At 51.4% G+C, this 17,037-nt stretch overlaps 1 protein-coding gene across 1 annotated transcript in view; it reads left to right on the forward strand.

Annotated features, from left to right (window-relative positions):
* The window catches only part of LOC138582452 (uncharacterized), a 1,938,885-nt gene that overhangs the window by 1,223,040 nt on the left and 698,808 nt on the right, over positions 1-17,037 (forward strand). The window lies entirely within an intron of this gene.

Here is a 17,037-nt window from a genome sequence, read left to right on the forward strand (position 1 = left end):
AGACTGGATAATACCCAGAGCAGGGGATTGGTGAAGGAAGGGGGCCGGAGGCCTGGGCAGCCTGCGGGGGAGACTTCTGCAGGAGGGGGCCAGTGCAGGCCCAGTGCTTGGGGGCAGATCACAGCTGAGGAGAGTGGGGATTTGCCGGTATAGGCACCAAGTGAGGCGTTGAACCATGTGTGCACTACAATAACCAGAGTGGAGTTGGTCCAGCAGAGACGTGGAATGGAATTGGAATGCGCTGCAGAGGGGCTGCTCTAAACAAGAGACAGTGAGAGAAGACTTGGCTGCCCCCAAGCAGAGGCATAACTAGGGAAGCCATACCCCCAGTCTATTTGGTCGGCCACAGTGGAAAATGGCTGGGAGGTAGAAGAGGGTTTGTGGCTTGGCTGGCGATGGAGGTTTGGGCTGCCTGCAACACAACGTCCAGGCAGTCACCAAGCGCATCACGAAAGTGGAAGATAGGGTGGAGGACCTGGAGCACACACAGACGACTGCTCACCTTATGGAGGTGGGCTTTGAAGCAAGAATTAAGGAACTCAAGGCCAAAGAGAGGGAAGCCGGGAGTAAGTTAGATGATGCTGAAAACAGGGAGAGAAGCAGTAACCTTTGAATATCGGGGCTGCTGGCCTCGGACACTGAAACTCCTACGGCCCTCGAAAGGATGGTGGGGCACCTTTTGATGAAGATCCCTGGGCCTGCGCATGATCGTGAGATTAGGCTTGACAGGGTACACAGAGGAGCAGGGGCAAGAGAGGGGCAATGGTCGGTGGTGGTAAACTCTCACTACCATAGTGAAAAGGTGGAGATCTTACGGAAGGCCTGGGAGTTGGACACTCTGGAATGGGAAGGACGCCGAATGAAGATATTTCAGAACCTCTCCTCATGCACGTTGGATCAGAGACGCAAGTGCAGACCCCTGACAAGATGGCTTCAGGAGGGAGGGGTGAGATACCAGTGGAGATTCCCCTTTGCCCTCTCCTTCTGAGTACAAGGGGGAGCGTTATGAAATCAAACATGGAGAAGAGGCAGATTCACTTCTCCGGGAACTGCACTGGGACAGCGCGCCACAGGACAATGAAGGTCAGCGCCAACTGAGAGAGAGGTTTTGAAGCTCATTTGCCGAACTGAAAGGACAAAGGAAAGACGGCAGTGCCAACAGGTCAAAAAGGTGGCGGGTTCACAGCCTGGGACCCTGAGGTGAACGGAGAGACAAGGCAGCCTGTGGTACCTTGAGTGTGATAAAGAAAGAAGGGGAGAGCGTAGCTAGGAAAAGTATATAATACTGTTGTTCGCTGGGGGAAGGTCTCCAAATCGGCCTAGTGACCTGGGTATGCCCAGGTGTCTCCTACTAGTTCCCTGTGTTATCCTGTTTAGTTGGGAAATGTTGAGAGTTGGGTTGCTTCACAAGTTCAGGATTCATGGTGGGAGGCTGCGGGAGAGGGAGAAGTAGAGGGAGGAAGGAGGGGAAATGCTCTCATGCAGATTTTTGTGGTCTATCGACATGGAAGAGATCGAACCGGGAATCGGGCCAATGAGGATAACGCTTGAAGGGAGCCATGCCTAAGCTGAAAGTGGCCACCCTGAATTTTAAGGGGCTCAATTCACCAAATAGGAGAATTTTAATGTAAAATATGTTCTGCAAGGCTCACTTGTCGATTTAACTTTTTACAGGAAACTCATTTTAGACGTGGGACAGACCGCTTGGTGAGATGGGGCAGGCGTTTTGAGCATCGCATAAAGAATGCAAGAAGGAGGGGTTGGGGTCGGCCCTTAGGCAATCCTTCCGGTTGAAGGAGGTGCAGACTAAGAGGGGTCTTGGAGGTAGATTTCTTGCAGTGAAGGGGATCTATGAGGGAATGAGGTTCACATTGAGCACGCTGTATGCGCCGAACACAGCCCAGATGTGGTGGAGGGGTCGATCATTCTGGGGGGAGACTTTAACATTATTGCGGATCTGGAGAAGGAATGGTGGTCGGTGGCAGGCCTGTTGGGGGATAATTTCTAGGTAGACATATGGCGATACCACTTTCCTCAGGTGGGTGGGGTGTACATTTGCCTCCCCCCACAGCACAAACACGAGAATTGATCTCCTATTAGTACCCCAGGAGCAGGTAGGCACCATGACTGAACCCAGGGTCGAGGTGGTTACCTGGTCGCACCATGAGATGGTCTCAGCTACTTGGATAGTCACAGAGGAATATCGGAAGACCTCCTTTTGTAGGTATAATGATACCCTCTTGAGGGATTGGCTTTTCAGAAAATTCCTGGGGGAGGAGATTGAGGACTTTTTTGAGACAAATGACACGGGGAAGGTACAATTGATTACAGCGTTGGAGGCGACCACTGCCACACTGCGGGGGCTCCTCATCACGGAAGGGGCCAGGAAGAAGAGGGAGTGAGGTTTAATGGAGAGTAGAGCAAGAGAGGAACTGCAACGTTTGTGGGCACAACTTATCCAGAGGGGGTGCGATAGGGAGGGACTATTGAGCACTAGGTATGGACTATTGAGCACAATGAGGGTAAAGATGCAAGAGCTTCACACACTCCTAATAGGGGAAGTGGTGAAGAAGATGAGGTATACCAAGCAAAGATACTATGAACAGGGATAACGGGTGTGTACGCTCCTGGCAAATAGGGTCCGTGGGTGCAGGAGCAAAGGAGGGTGGCCCGGATCCGACAGGCAGATGGGAATCTGGTAGGACCACAGGGGGCATCCCCGATTGCTTTGCAGACTACTTCGAACTGCTTTACGCGTAGACACAAGGACTATGTTGAAGGCTCCGATCACGGGGGAGGAGGTTGCCTTGGTAATCGTCAGCTAAAGGCAGGCAAGGCGCCAGGGGAAGACAGATTCACCACAAGCAGTTTCATGAAGTCCTAGTGAGACCCATGGCTAAGCGTTTTAATGCTACAGGGTACGGGGGGGGTGCCGCCTTCTTTTCTGGAGGTCAGGATCGTGGCCATACCGAAACCAGTGAGGGACCATATACAGTGCTCAGTTTACCGGCCCATCCCGTTGCGCAGTGTGGACGCCAAGATATTCGCTAGAGTTCTGGCATCCAGATTGGAGGGTTTATCTTGAATAGGCAGGGGACTGACAATCTCCGCAAAACCATGCATGCATTGTCCTCGCCGCAGGTGAGGCCGAAGGGGGTCCTGGTTCTGTCACTCGATGCAGAGAAGGCATTTGATCTGATTTCCTGGGGTTTCTTGAAGGGGGTCGTTTCCTACATAGGAATGGGGCCGAGGTGGGGGAGTTGGATCTCTGTGCTTTATTGGTCACTCAGAGCCAGAGTGGTGGTAAATGGGGAGGAGTTGCAGGTGTTTCCGCTCTGGGGGGGTACCAGGCAGGGCTGCCTTTTACCTCCTCTCCTCTATGCCCTGATCATGGAGCCCTGGGCAATAGCGGTGAGGGAAGACATGGGGATCTCGGGAGTCAGGGTGGGAGAAGTGGAATATAAATGAAGCTTCTTTGCAGATGACGTCTTGCTGTATATTACCAACACGCAGGTCTCCATACCACGACTATTGGAGGGGCTTCACAGGGGCTTCACAGGTACGAGACACTGTCAGGTTTTAAAATGAACCTGGAGAAATTGGTGGCCTTCATGGGGGAAGAACTCGGTACTGAGGATATAAACTACTTTTCTGTGGCTAGCGTTCCGAGTGCAAACAGAAGGGTTTCGGTACCTGAGAGTTGAGATTGCTCAAGACCCAAAGGATCTCTTTGCTGCCAATTTCCTCCTGCTTTGGGACAACATACAGGAGGATTTTTGGCTCTGGGAGGGACTCGTACTCTTATGGATGGCACAACTCAAATGTATCAAGATGATGGTGCTCCCAAACCTACTCTCAGATGTTACCTATAGTGGTGCCCCTGTCCTTCTTTAATAGAATCAAAAGAGCACTTCTCAGTTTTCTCTTGGCAGGAGCGAGGCTGAAAATAGCATAAAGGGTGCTCATACTGCCTGGGGCAGAGGGAGTGGGGTTTCTAGACCTACCTCCTCCTCTATTATAAAGCAGCCCAGCTGATTATCATGGTGGAGCATATGGATCTGAGCTCAACAAACTAATGGGTCCACATGAACAACTCAGTACTGGCCCCTGTCACTCTAGAGGAATGGATGTGGGTGCCCCAGGCACGAATTCCCAATAGTGTTGGGGCACCCAGTTTGGCAGTGTTTTGGTCGGTGTGACAGGAATGTAGCAATGCAAGGTGCCTATCGACCTGGCCCTCTCCCTCGAGCTGTATATGGGCTCTCCCATTAAGAGATCTCATTGTGGAACCACTGCAGTATCAGTTGTGGTATGAGGCTGGCCTCAGTAGGGCAGGCAGGTTATGGGCCAAGGGGAACTTTGTCTCTTTAGGTTGGAGCAATGCCTGCATATTGGGAAGCTCTCGATCTTCCACTACCTACCTGCAACTTAAGGGCGTACTTATGGATCCGAGGTGGGGTACTAATTGTGGGTGGGAGCTGACCTCTTTTAGGACACTGCTCCTATGCAGCAGGGGGTTCAGCAGTCCAATAGATAAAATGTGTAGAGAGCCGAGTCCACTGACCCCTGCCGTCAAGGGAGAAATGGACAAGAGACCTTGGTAAGGATATTGATGAGGGTCTGTGGGCTAAAATGTGCACGCAAGTGCCATATTCCTCAGTCTCACTCCAGTACAGAATGCAAGAAATTAAGCTGTTTCATCGGTGGCACTACCCGCCTCTGACTCTAGCTAAAATGTATCACAGGGCGGATTCCAGCTGTTGGAAATCCTGCCAGCCGGGTGCAGACTATACCACATGTGGTGGGGTTGTTCACATATACATGAATACTGGAAGGAGGTCCTCTCTTGGATCAGAGGGATTGATGGGATTAACAGGAAGCTTACACCCTGGTTGTTATTGTTTGGAGTGTATGAGGGGGACGAGATGGAGGAAGGGAGGGGGCACATGGTAGTGATGGTACGCATATTATTGGCAGCCAGGAATTGTATTGCTCAGTTTTGGAAAAGGAGAAGGTCCCCTATAGAGAGAGAATGGTTGCAGAAAGTTAGAGCCATCTATGAAATGGAGTACCTGACCTATCTGATCGATGAATCGAGAACTGACTTTGAGGGTGCATGGCTCCCCTTCTTTACTAAATACGTTTGTTACCAATTCCCGATGATATGCACCTGAAGAGCCATATCCAACCACTGGATGTAGTTGTATCGGAGACTGTTGTTGGGAGCAGGGAGGGGACATTCGGGGGAGGGGCTCAAATTGTTTCATGAAGCCACAGGTTACCTGTCAAGATGGTGTAGTTTATGTGAAAATGATAATAAAACTGGAAATAGATTTTTTTTAAACTTAGATTTACATCATGCAAGGCAATGCACACCCCTGCATAAGACTCCACCCACCTGCCACGCCTAACCACCCATTAGACTCTGCCCACCTGTATTAAAAGAATACTATGTCGTTGATTGGGCCTGATAAGGACGCCACATAGGGGCGGGATTTGTGCACCAGACTAGGTTTCCACCCCACCTGCATGTGATTTGTCCTTTTTTTAGCCAATCACATGGAGGTGTGGGTGGAGTTTGTGGCACTGCTGGAAATCCTGTAGACTAAGCGCTCTCCCCCGGAGACCCTGAGAAGAGCCTGGAAACCCGGACTCTCCGGGCTTAACCCAGAGACTAGGCAGATCTGAACGGGAGGCAGAAACGTAACATCCATTACGACTCTACCCTCTGCCTTCAAAAACAATGAAAGTCCCCCGAGTGTGAATGGAGACATTAAGCCGGGCGTAACTCTGTTAGGCCTGTCTTTATCCCCTCCATCTACGCTGAAGGGGCATTAAAAATTAGCTCCAAAGAGTCCTTCCTCTTGCGTCTTAATCTTCATTGGCATTTAAGTGCCTGAATTTGCCTGAATTTGATGTGTGTGCTGTACATTGTATTTTGATACCTTGCATTTCCATCCACGAGTTGAAATTCTACACTTTGTCAAAATTTGCTATTATTGTGAACTTGCTCTGAATATTAACATCCTTGCAGGATAATACCTAATCAGTTCTGGGGCAACGTGCTTTGCACTCTCCAAGCCGGTTTTGTTCAGCCGTTCGGGTGTAGTTATATTGAACTACACACTTCCCAGCTTCCCTGACCTTCTTCACATCGGCGGCATGTTAACGCTGGCACGATCGAGGAGACCGGTTTTCGCTGGTTGGCGACGGGTCTCTGCATCCCACTTTTTTCTCTCGAATGGATTTGTCTGTCTCTGCTTTTCTGTGCCGGAATAGTAGAGCATTAGAAATTCTCCAGAAATATCAAAAAATGGGTCTGACACCAGCTCGCCGGGTAATTTCACAAAATACTCGCTGTGCAATCTCCCATGATCTTAGTGTATAAACAGGTGGTTGAAAATTCTTCTCCTTCCTTATTCACATCTATCGACCCTCTCATCTCGTTTACTTCTAATCACTCCAGAGCGTGTGGTAAAGTAGATTAATTGCCCGGGCGCATGAACACAGCTCTGGATCAGTTCAACCAGGAAACTATGATTATCTCCTCTACAGGCACCGTCTGACTGTGCTAGTATCTTATATGTGCCAATATTGTTGGGTAATATGGCAATGGGTAAAGAGGAAGCTTGTAACGTAGAATCCTTGATGGCTTTTGCTCATATTACAGCCCCCGACCCACATGCCTCCAACCTTATCACACATGAAATTGCTTTAACAAGCTCCCCTTCAGACACAATGGCCCTCATTACGACCCTGGCGGAGATCCATGGTGCAATTTGCACCATGGACCCTGGCGCAGAGCTGCCAACTCCGCCATGGGGGTTGGCGGACTTACCGCCCCATTCCGACCTTGGCGGGGCGGTAAGTCCCCAATCCCCATTTACCCTTCCCCATTCCCATTTTTGCCCCATAGGGTATAATGGGAGTGGGGAAGGCGTTAATTACGCCACCGTAGATTACGGTGGCGTAATTAACGAGGGGTCCCGTAGCGCCATGGATTTTTCCGCCCGGAAAATCCGGGCGTAAAAATCACCATGGCGCTACGGAAAGTCCTAATCTGGCGGAGAGGTACGCCATGCATTACGCTGGCGTAAACCCCTCTCCGCCAGGGTCGTAATGAGGGCCAATATCTCTTGCAGCAGGGCAAGACAGAACAATACACAATAAAAGGTCCCTCATTAAACATTCTACTGAGGTAGCTGACCATATTAGCATCCACAAAATTGATCTGTGTGCTATTACGGAATCATGGTTGCATGGCGCAGGACCCGCACTCACACTTGAAGTGTCTGTGGGGTTCAATATATTGAGAGTTGACCAATTGAATGGAAAAGGCGTGGAGTGGCCTTGATTTATGGCACGTTTCTACAGATCGGGAAGGTAGAGCATATCACTGTAGCACACTGTGAAGTAATATGGGAAAAGTTGGAAATGGACACAGTTAACATCTTTCTCATATACAGTACCCCACACAGCATGCCTGATTTCCTGCTTAAACTAAGTGATCAGATATCAGCCAGTCTCAAACCGAAAGCAAGAATTCTCATTTTGGTAAATTTTAATCTTGGTTTTACTGATGCATCTGATTCATTGTCCCTATTAGTCAAAACCACATTTCTTGACCTAGGTCTGTAAACAGTTACAAATACACTCTGGGTTCACCCCCGTCTGGAAAGAATGAAAGGAAACAGAATGAGAGTCCAACACAGAGGTAAAAGTTGCATTTCTGCAAACCACATTTAGGGCCTCATCACGACCCTGGCGCTAAGTGAAAAACGATGGCGGTAAATGGTTACCGCCATCGTTTTCCGCCAGGTCCGATCATGACCCGTGACCGTTAACTACGATGCCATTAGCGGCATCGTAGTTAACGCTGCCGCTAACTGCGCTAAGGGTGCGCGCACGCGACCGCCCACACCGTACTTAGCGCCATGGCGGAAAGGTACGCAAATGCCAACCCAAGTGACATGCACCTAACGCCATCACCCAGCCCGTTAAGTACCTTACCGCCATGGCGCTAATAACGCCATCGCGAACCAACCGTAAAGGGCCATGTTAAGTGAATGCACCTGCCACAGGTGCACAGAAACAGCACAGGTGAAGGCAATACAGACTCAGGAAGTACAAAAAGAGCACACCCCACCCCTTCCCACACCCAGTCACACTCCACAATGATACCAATACGACTAGCAATGTTGGGGCTGGAGGACCTGATAGCAATGCATGTGCTACAACAGCAACAACAACAACAGGCAGCACAGAGGAGACGCAGGAGGAGAAGGAGGGCAAGGCAGGCCCAGCAAGCCCCACCAGCACAGCCAGTGCCACCACGCAGGCAGCCCCCAATCCCACGCATCAGAGCCAATCCATTCAACCTCACTGCTGAGCAGATCCACACCCTGTACCGTTTGGACCGGGACACCATCACCGCCATCGTAGACATGACACACAACAACATCGTCAGCATGATAGAAAGTCCAACCGCCATCCCCCCCCCTACTGAAGGTAGTGTCTGTACTCCACTTCCTGGCCACAGGCACCTACCAGCACACAGTGGGGCACCTGCATGGCATTTCACAACCATTATTCTCACGAACACTCATCCAAGTGCTCTATGCCCTCCTCAAGCACACAGACGACCACATCTCATTACCACGGACTGCCCAGGAGATTGCAAACACCAAAGTGGGTTTCCATGCACTAGCCGGCATACCCGGTTGCATTGGTGCCATCGACTGCACCCATGTGGAATTGGTGGTTCCACGTGCCATGGAGGTACCGTACCGCAACCGGAAACAGTTCCACTCAATCAACGTGCAAATGGTCTGTGACTCCAACAAGATCATCACACATTGTTGTGCCCGATTCCCCGGATCAACCCATGATTCTATGGTCCTGAGGAACTCCCCAATACCACGCTACATGGAGCGACATGCAGGGCCAAGATCCTGGCTACTCGGTGAGTCCAATGTCATGGAAGTGGGCAGGTGAATGACGTACCGATGCATACTCCACCTGGCAGAAAGGGGGGGGGGGTGATGCATACTCCACCTGGCAGAAAGGGGGGGGATGATGCATACTCCACCTGGCAGAAAGGGGCGGGGGGTGATGCATACTCCACCTGGCAGAAAGGGGGGGTGATGCATACTCCACCTGGCAGAAAGGGGGGGGGATGATGCATACTCCACCTGGCAGAAAGGGGGGGGGGGTGATGCATACTCCACCTGGCAGAAAGGGGAGGGGGATGATGCATACTCCACCTGGCTGTGAGTAACACAGAGAACGGAGACAGAGGATGGGCACTCACAATGCACACAACCCCTCTGCATACATTGGGTGATGGCATGCAAAACAGGTCATGGGAGCCATGAGCATATACTGGTTGCATTGTGTGAATCAATCAGTGCATGTAGAAGTGAGCCAAAGTAACAGTTGGATGCGAGCCATGGTGGAACATCATGTTCCTGATCAGACGACATGACTGGCACATACATTCTCGCCTACATACAGGTGATGCAGGCTATCCCCTGAAGAGGTGGCTCCTTACACCAGTCCGGAACACGCAGAACCAGCACGAGGAGGACTTCAACCGTGCACATACACGTACTCGTGTGGTCATAGAGCAGACATTCGGCCTATTGAAGGCACGGTTCCGAAGCCTCAGCAGGACTGGTGGGGCACTCCTGTATGGCCATGAGAAGGTGGCAAAGATCGTCATGGCATGTGTCATGCTACACAATATGTGCGTCAGACGGAATGTGCCCCTGCCCCCTGACGCAGAACTGCAACCACCTGACGATGAGGATGAGGAGGGTGCAGATGGGGCGGCACCCCATGGAGGAGGCGATGCACAGGAGGGGCGTGCAATGCGCCAAAGTATCATCGACCACTGCTTCTAGCACACACGGCTGGTGTTTATCACATGGAGACTGCACTTGGGGCACTGTGTGTCTCTGGGACATGCACACTGTGGACTGTACACCAATAAAGCACACATACGCAATGAAAATGTCCACACATTACTTTTTTTGAAAGAAAAAAGTGTATTGAAACTATGAAATGTCGTGTCACACCCCCTCCCACCTCCCCTCTGCACACCCCAACACACCCCCTCCCACCTCCCCCCTGCACACCCCAACACACCCCCTCCCACCTCCCCCCTGCACACCCCAACACACCCCCTCCCACCTCCCCCCTGCACACCCCAACACACCCCCTACCACCTCCCCCCTGCACACCCCAACACACCCCCTACCACCTCCCCCCTGCACACCCCAACACACCCCCTCTAGGTGTCAACAGATGCCTGTGACAGTGGCCACAGGCTGTCACAAGCCCCCTCTCCCGGCCCCCGGGGCACCCCTGGCTGTGGAGCGCAGGTTACGTCCGGAACGTCGCACGGGGCTGCTATGTGCAGAACTGGCAGTGGAGGATGTCCCTGGCTGCCCCTGTGCATGCACGTCCTGTAGGGTGTGGGTGTGCTCAGTGAGCGCACGACGCAAGGCGGCAAGTTCAGCACAGATGTCCCTGGACATGGCCTGCATGGCATCCCTCAGGGTGGCAGTGCTCTGTGCTACTTCAGCCCTTAGGGTCTCCGTGCCTGTTCAATGGTAGACCTAGCCCCCACACATTCCGCGGCATGCTCATTCAGCATCGTGGACAGTTGATGCTGCCGTTCTGTGATGTCCTCGAGGGACTGCTGGCCCTGATGGCCCATGGCCAGTGCTGGTGGAGTGATGGAGGGGCTGCTCCCCTCCTGTGGAGTGTGGACAGGGCATGGGGTGGAAGGCCACTCCTCTACCTCTGTGTGCCCCTGTGTGTGATCCTCATGGGGGCTGGCGTCTGAGAAACAGGGGGAATGTAGTAGGTCAGTGGGGCTTCTGACCTCGGGCTCCATGTCTGAGTCTGAACATGCAGCTGTTGCAGCTGTCTCACCGATGTTGCTGCTGGCCGCTGACCCCGTGCCTTCTGTGGCAGGCAATGTCGGTGGAGGTGGAGCAGCTGCTGCTGGCCTGCTGCCTACAGGGGTGCTTGCCGGTGGGACGTCCGGTGTGCTTGCAGTGGGACCTGCTTGTAGTGGGGTCTGCCTCACTGCAGCTGAGGTTGAGGGTGCAGGGACGTTATTGATGGCCTTCTTGGCTCTCTTTCGGCGCAGGGGTGTCCTGGTCCTCTGGGTGTGAATCTGTGCCTGTGGTGGAGCAAAGGAGGGAGGGAGTTTTTGATGGGTCTGCGGACTTTGGAATGACAATATTGACATTATTCTGGTCAGTAGATGAGGCAGATTTCAGGCAGTGCCAAGCAGGTTGTCTCCTTTCAGTGTGGAATGTGGATGCAGGTATGCGGGTGCCAGCAGTGTATACAGGGTGGTGCTTGCATGTGGCTATGGGCAGTGTTGATATGTGTTGCATTTACACTCTAGGGCAACCTTGTGCTACACATGATTGGACTGCAGTGACTATGGCATGTCTTGTTTGAGGCACCTACCTTCTTCGCCTGATGTCGGAGCTCCCATTTCCATCCCTCCGACGCCTTCAATGGATTCCATGCCAATCGTGGTTGCACAGATCTCCTCCCACGGTTCGAGTTTTAGGGGGGATTCCGACCCTCCACCGGTACCCAGGGCAAGGTTGCGGTTTGCTGAGATGACGGCTCTGACCCGTATGCGTAGGTCATCCCAGCGCTTCCTGCACTGCTGTGGGGTGCGGGGTACGGTCCCCACCGCGCTGACGCGCTCAGCCACCAGGGCCCAGATGGCCTTCTTCTTCCCTATCGCTGTCCTGGTAATTTCCGGGGAGAAAACGACACCTGCGTTGTCTTGCAGGGTCTCCGCAAGCATGCAGAGTTCCTCCCGGCTGAATCTCTCCTGGCGCTGGCGGTCACATGCCTTTTTCACAGATTTAGGCATTTTCGGGTACTTGGATGGGTGGGTGATAGGTTGGGACAGGTGTCAGGGTTGGGTCTGGTGTTGTTCGGTAGGATGGCAATGGATTGTGTTTTTAAAGATGGCCGATGGGCTGTTTCCCGTTCCGGCGCGATGACGCTATTTCCGGTTCTGCTTTTTACGGCCGCCGCAAATTACGGTGGCCGCTACTTACGGTGGCCGCTACTTACGGTGGCGGAAGTGCACCTTGCTCACTTTACGATGCCGGTAGGGGCCTTTTCCGCCATGGCGTTAATTGCATTACCACCATGGCGTAATGCTCGTGCGCGATGGGTCGTAATGTGGCGCTCTTTACGCCATCGGCCCACGGCGTAAACGCTCATTACGCCATGGCGGTAATGACGGACGATTACCGCCTGGGTCGTAATGAGGCCCTTAGTCACTTAAGTGGGAAAGACACGATAGGCAAGCCTTCGTAAGTCTCTCTGATGTCAATGAAAAATGGTTACATATGTATACCTTAATTTCCAGACGCTGTGTGCAAAGCTGTAGAAATTGTGTGTGTTTGTTATCATGCTAAGTCAGCACAGACATTCTTTGTGTCAAGATTTTATGCATGGAAATATACTTTGCACGTAAGCAATATGTATTACAGATTTATGGTTCATTCTTTACAGTTGGTTCAAAATAGCATGTGCTCTGTGCGAAAGTACAGCTTCCTGTAACAGCTAGCATGCTTCTTGAGAAACAGGAAGTCTGTGTCAGGCATTTATTTATGTATGCTTAGCCCTAGCATTTGCAGTTACTTAAGGAAACATCTTGAGAAAGTTCAACAAAAATAATGACATCTGTAATGTCCTAATGTTCAGACTAGCAGGGTCTAAAGTTCACATCTTTGTATTACTCATTTAGCCAAGCAAGTTTCTGACTGGGGCATGCATTGTGCATTGTGCGCACAGTAAATACATTGCGAGGCACGACCCGTCATTGGTTAGAAAATCATTAAAAATGGCTTTAGCAGTTTACAATGCAATAACTAATGGTCATATAATACAGAATCAATTTTCCACAAACAGCCCTTATGAACAATCACATGTTACACATAGTTAGTGTATTAACCAACAGTGTGAGGGGAAGGCGGAGGAGGAAGAGCGGCACCAATAATGTCTCTCTCAGTAATGTCTATCTGCATCATCTCTTGTATAGTTGCATCATTAAGGCATTGCCTCTGGCAACAGGGTTTGGATGAGGGGCACACAGTTGGGCTAGCCATTGGCAGCATACTAGCAAGCAATTAACAAAGAGGCAGCATCCTAAATTAGTAGAAACACTGTAAGGAGCAACATTCCTATTTTTCAGCCCCATAGGCTAAAGGAACCCCAAACAGAATGCAAAATGTCCCATGAGCTGGTGTCTTTGTGTATTTGGGAACCAATCCCATACATCCTTTGGATAGACTCAGGCACAAAGGTATGTACGTCTGGTGCATAAGAGCAGCAGGAAGACCATATGATTTCGCAGACCCCTCAGTGCTCAGCTAGCATCATGTTTAGCATCATCCTATTCTGAAGGGCCACTGACCTAACGGCTTGCACTTCAACTGTTATGTTATCCAAAGCATCTTCTGTCTCGGAGATCGTGGCCTCCAAAAGCTGAGCCTAATCATCTAATACTACAGGAGTTCATAGCGGGCCATACTGTAAAGACTGGAGGGGGGTCTGTACTTCTGCTCTCTATATGGTAGAGGAGAGGCACAGAGGACCCCAGCCAAGATTCTCTATTATGGTAGGAATAGACAAGCAATCAAGGCCTAGCTTGTCAGGAGGTGATGCAGGCTGGTTCTTAAGTACAGTGTAGTCCCCAAGCCCCACAAAGGAATGTCCGCACACTGTATTAGTTAAAGCACAGTCTTTATATAATTAAGTTCAAGGTTATGTATACAGGGGGCGTGGCTAAGTGGCCATGCGTTAAGATGCACTACAGGGAAGCTCCTGTAAGATCCTGTTTAGAATCCGCTTAAAACTGACCTAATTGGATTTAAACTTCACTGGCAGGCGTCGGAAGATCCATTAATCACTCGATCAAAATCCGGCGAAGAATCAGACCGTGGATCGGGACGAAAAAAGAGTATAAAACTCATGGATCATTGAAGGCAAGATGGCGGCCTGCTGAGAGAAGCCCTGCAGTACGGCGACTCGAGACGGGAGAGAGAGAGAAGCCGCTGGACGGAGCCGCGGACCCAGCTGCACGGAGGGGGGAGAAGAACACCAGCGGTGGACGTGCAGATGCGGGAGAGTGGCCGTGACAGTAAGAGCGGAGCGGCCGTGGAGGAGGCGGCGCCGAGGGACCTGAGTAAGCCCCGCTTGCTGGCACAGACCCAGCACGTACGGGGCGGGTGCCTTGGTTCCACGTAGCGGATTGCACCATCCCCGACCCCCGCAGAGCCCCACACACAAGGCAGGACGTCCCTGGAAGCAGCGGAGGGCCGGCAGACAGAGCGGACCCATAAAGGGATAGGAGGGCACGGAGGGCGAGACACAGCAGGAAACAGCTGACTCAGAATCGCTCCAGAGGAACAAACACGGCCCAGCAATAAAATAGGTGAGGCGATATCCGGGAGGCCCGCATTCCACCCTGGGGGAACGCATGAACACCCGGGAACAAAAGGGAGCCCCCAGGAGAGCATGATTGACTGAAGGAGAGGGGTACACAGTGCATGAGAACTATGGAAAATGTGGCAATCCAGGCCCCCTGAAGAAGAAGAATAATAATCATAATCCACTATTAAAAGAGATGAGGAGGGGCTGGGAAGAGCCCATTCCACCCACAGGCACATAGAAACGCCTAAGAACTGGGAGAACCCCCAGGAGAGTGCTGAGGACCGCAGGAGTGGGGTGGATACAAAAAGCGTGCACCACCATAAAAAAAGCGGCAAACTGGGCCAGAGCCCTCCGTTCTTGGGAAGTGATCATAGCCCAGTGGAACAGAGGGTGAAGAAACTGTCGGGAGGTGCCCACCCCGCTCTACATGCAGAGATACCAAGCAACAAAGGGGGCATTGTGGGACGGGGAGAGGAGCGCACACAGATGGAGAATCATTATAACACCATGGCTGACCAGCCCGAGGCCCTTTGCTGATACTATAGAAGAGGAGGGCTCCTGGCATGTAAACCCAAGCGGAGGCGCATAGCTTGAACCATAGACCAGGCAACACCCATCGAGGAACTGCACCAGGTGGTGATAAAGGCTGAACTAACACATGCTGAGATCATAAGCCTGGGGAAGAGGGGCAGGAGGGGAACCAAGAGACCACAGAAAGCCGAACAAAGAGAAACCAGTTACCAGCAGCCCACACCCAAGCAGGACCCAATCCCACACAGATCTTTCCTACAGGCCGCGGGTGAGGGCCACAAGAACAGTACTGTACTAAGGCACATAGTGACAATGTCCAACAAGAAAACAGAGGGGAAAACCAAACAAGTTAGTATGGAAACCTTCGCCAAGACATCGGGCAATAAGCAGCCAAACCCACCAGATACAGTAATGACAGAGGCGAATACCCTACACCAACCAGAAAAAGGAAAGGATGGACAGATCCTAGAGGCAATTGCCTCCCTAAAGACGTCTCTTGAAAACAAGATGGACACAGCCATAGGGGCCCTGAATGCGTCCCTAGAACAAAAACTAGATAAGGTCATGGTGGAGATGGGTCTCCTTCTCCAGGATGCAAGAAACCTGACGGATAGAGTAACAACAACGGAGCAGCAGATAAAACAAAATACGGCAGATTTTGCCATCACATGGACACAAATGACAGAAGTGCTCCAGAAAGTCAAGATCCTGGAACGAAGAGTAAAAGATGCAGAGGGAAGGGCAAGGAGAAATAACGTCTGCATAATTGGGGTTCTGGAGGGAGAGGAAGGAAACAACCCCACAGAATATGTCGAGAACATGCTTATTCAGGAGATTGGAGCTGGAACATTTTCTCAGGGCTTTGTGGTCGAACAGGCACATAGAGCACTAACTAGGAGACCTCTACCGGGCGCCCCTCCGAGAGCCATGATTGCCAAGACTATGAATTTCAAAGACAGGGAAAGGCTACTGGAATTCTTGAGGGTGATCACTAGGAATTCCTCCAGGATCACCATATACTCGGACTATACAGCCACGGTCCAAAAACAAAGAGCACAGTTTGGCCCCACAAAAGAACGTCTCAGAAGAGCGGGGGTACAATACATGCTTCTCTTCCCGGCCAAACTGAAGGTGATACACAAGGGGAAAACACACTTCTTCGAATCTACGGAGGAGGCATATGCATGGATAGACGCCCAAGGAATCCCCCAAAAAGAGCAGAGAAACGCTAATAATGGTAGGGACCAGCCCGGAGAAGGGATCCGCAGATAGCCAGAAACAACGACGGCAAGCATTTAACAAATTAAATTAAGTCAGGAAAAGGAAAGGAAACATGAAGGAGCGACCAGCCCCACCAGGCTGCACTAGCCGAGAAGAACCAAGCCCCAGGAAAGTGCGTAAAGCTAGTTCAGATGCCAGTTTTAAGGCATCACGCTGCGTCGAGTCTGCTTCACCTAGAGGAGCACGGCGAGAGAAGCGGCGAGGCCCGAGCAGGGGGAGGGTGGCTGGGCGTTAGTTTTTTAGTTATGGTTTGGGTTATTGACTTGAATGAATGGTTGGAAAACGGCATTGGCAGCAGAAGAAACAACAAAGACTATAATGGGGAAACTCCAGCACAAAGTGACTGGTACAGAATACAGCAACGATCTTGGAGACACGACCGTCGAGGTACAGGGAAAGAGAGTCCTACGGGGACGACTTCGGGCAGCATCGGGGAGAATAACAGCAGGAAAGAGAGGACAAGTATAAGGCCATGGGACGACGAGGCCGGAACAACAAACACGCATGAGCCGGGATGAGTTAACAATGGCAACATGGAACGTGAGGGGCCTCAATGCGTACGTTAAGAGGCTGCGAGTCTACGCCTGGCTGAACAAGATGAAGGTCAAGATAGCAATGCTCCAGGAGACACACTTGACACGAGAGAAACAGTCCAAAGTCGATCAAAAATGGGGAGGGCAGGTATATAGTGCCACATACTAAAATTATGCACGAGGAGTACTGATATGGATCGCCCCAGGT

The sequence above is a fragment of the Ambystoma mexicanum genome, chromosome 1p (genome assembly GCF_040938575.1).
Source record: "Ambystoma mexicanum isolate Mex_15411 chromosome 1p, UKY_AmexF1_1, whole genome shotgun sequence".
Taxonomy (NCBI): Eukaryota; Metazoa; Chordata; class Amphibia; order Caudata; family Ambystomatidae; genus Ambystoma; species Ambystoma mexicanum.